Source organism: Anastrepha obliqua, chromosome 1, assembly GCF_027943255.1.
Source record: "Anastrepha obliqua isolate idAnaObli1 chromosome 1, idAnaObli1_1.0, whole genome shotgun sequence".
Taxonomy (NCBI): domain Eukaryota; kingdom Metazoa; phylum Arthropoda; class Insecta; order Diptera; family Tephritidae; genus Anastrepha; species Anastrepha obliqua.
Window position 1 is genome coordinate 87,284,307 of NC_072892.1, and position 2,752 is coordinate 87,287,058.

Below are 2,752 nucleotides of genomic sequence, written 5' to 3' on the forward strand. Positions count from 1 at the left end.
TAATAGTTAAAAAGGAAAAAAAAGAAATAAATTTATAATGGAAGAATATAAGGAAGGTATCTATTTTTTAACTTAATGAAAAAAAATTTGGTTTATTGTGTCATATCTGTATAGTGTGGAGTTTTGTTTAATAGCTTTTTTAACCAAAAATTTCGTATTAACCTGTGTTCTGTGGAGTGAAAGTTGTGTGTATTGTCCCGTATTGTGCCAGATTTTTATGTTCCGTGTAAGTTTGGGGTATGTTCTTTAAAATCATGTATGTAACATATGCTCGTTTTTGCCCCATTTAAGTATATTTGTAATTTTCAGCAAGTTTTAAATTCCAACACGAAGAAATGCTTGGAGTTTGGATGGAGGGCGATCGCAAAACTAATGTTGTTTTGGATTGGGTTTTTAAAAAAATTAATACTAATGAGTTAAGCTTAAAGAAAAAAGATGAAATAAGAAAAAAATACAAAATTTATTAGCATATGTTAGCGAAAAATTATCAAAATGTAATCGTATGGTTAATAGATTTAAAGAGAATTACCCCCAGTGGGTTTCCCAACAACTATTATTGAAACTTCTGAGAATGATTTTGAAAAACTCTGTTCAAGTAAAGCAGGACGACCAAAGGTTAGCTACACAGATGCAAAAGATCGGCTTAAGAGGAAGCTGGCAAGCAATCTTTCTTGTGAAAACAATGACGATGTTGATTTTTAATACACTTTTATTAGGTCGGGTTGTATGTATGTATGTATGTAACGGAACCTTTGAGCTTAATTTTCACTGGCTTCTAAAAATCTGATCGACTTGAAATTTTGCACACCTATCAAGGACCGATGACAATGCAATAATTTGATAAAAGTTTTCCATTATCCTTATTAGGACTGCCAGGATTAATATTTTCTTTTTTTTACTGTTTGCAAAAAGTAAGGTGAATTTGGTTGTAAAATAATAAATAAGTCCTCATCCCGATTACTTCTTTATCACGGCCGATAACTGCATAGCTTTAGACTCACAGTCGATAAGAAAGGAATTAAATATAACACGAATATATCGAATCAATAATTCACTGACTGCAATGATAACAATAATTTTCATTCATAATAAAAAATAAATAGTTTAAAAAAAATAACTAAAAAACACGCTGTTTTGCTAATCGAACTAAAAAGTAGAAAATAAATTTTAATGACAAAGAGACCTATAATGAAGTAATAGTAAATCGAACGATCAGTCATAGTCAACTACCTCAGAACAGAATTATAACAAAAATTAAGATACAAATAGAGTAATTCAAATTAGAGTTAAAAGCGTGGGATGCATTTTGCTTCACTTTCATAACCCTCTGTACATAGAAAGTTGCCAATAGAATGATTGTAATATTTACTATATCAAGCATCCCACGCTTTTAACTCTCATATGCAGAATTTCAGACCATAGTGCACAGTAATGATTAAAAACATGTTTTCATAAAACGTATAAATACTTTTTCATACATTTTTTACAATATTAGAAAAAAATGTCTCTATTTCGGGCTAACTCCAAAAGATATATTGGTCATCTCCAATGGACTCCGATCCACTGACGTATATTTCGCAACCAGAGTAATTTTTTTTTATTTCGATGCCTCGCCTTCCTTTAATATTTCTTTGCAGTATAAGTTGCTAGAGATTATACTTATAATATCGACATATATGACCCAGGAAGACTGTGCATCGTAGAAGCTCTCTATCGCTATTTACTTTTCGAAGTACTTCAGAGTTGGAGACACGGTCGGTCCATGGAATTTTAAGTAGCCTTCTTAGTATCCACATCTATGTAGAATGCTTGTATGCGATTCATATCAGAAACTTTGTCACCAAAGTTTCTATGCCATACAACAAAACTAACAAAATATATCATCTCACAAAACGCATTTTTAGATTTAAATTAAAATCGTGGTTTCTTAGAAAACTGAAGCTCGACTGGGTTGGTGCGCGACTACCATTCGGAATTCACAGAGAGAACGTCGGAAAAACATTTTTCTAATAGCGGTCGCCCCTCGGCAGGCAATGGCAAACCTCCGAGTGTATTTCTGCCATGAAAAAGCTCCTCATAAAAAATATTTGCCGTTCGGAGTCGGCTTGGAACTGTAAGTCTCTCCATTTGTGTAACAACATCAAGGCGCACACCACAAATAGGAGGAGAACCTCGGCCAAACACCCAAAAAGGGTGTACGCGCCAATTATATATATATATATATATATATATGCAATACAAAAACAAATTAGAAAGGTTACGAGTACTAGCTGCTAGTACCCTATGCAGGTGCATAAGAAATAACCTTACAACTAAAAATAGTATAATTTATTTACTATGTTACGGTTTTTCCAAGTAGTGATAATGCTTATGTTACTGCTTGAAATTCGCGAAAACATATCGGATGGTGTTCTTTATTTAAAGTAGTTTCTTCTTATGCTGACTACACCGCGTCACTCGTCAATGAGATGTTCAACAGAAGGTGTTTGATTGCCGATGGGACATTGCATTTGTGGACCACCTGAGAGGAGATGTTGATGAGTTAGTCTTGCATGCCCAATTTTGAGTGGTGTGCACAAACTGTTATATTATTCGCATTATAACTAATAAATATGTAAAATACATAAATTTATAGGCATTGGTTGATTATAATAATACAACGTTGTTTACCCAAATTGTGCAAAATTAATCACCAGTAGAAGGTGACTAATTAAACGAGCTGTCGAAAGAGATTAATAAGGAAAGCACTTTC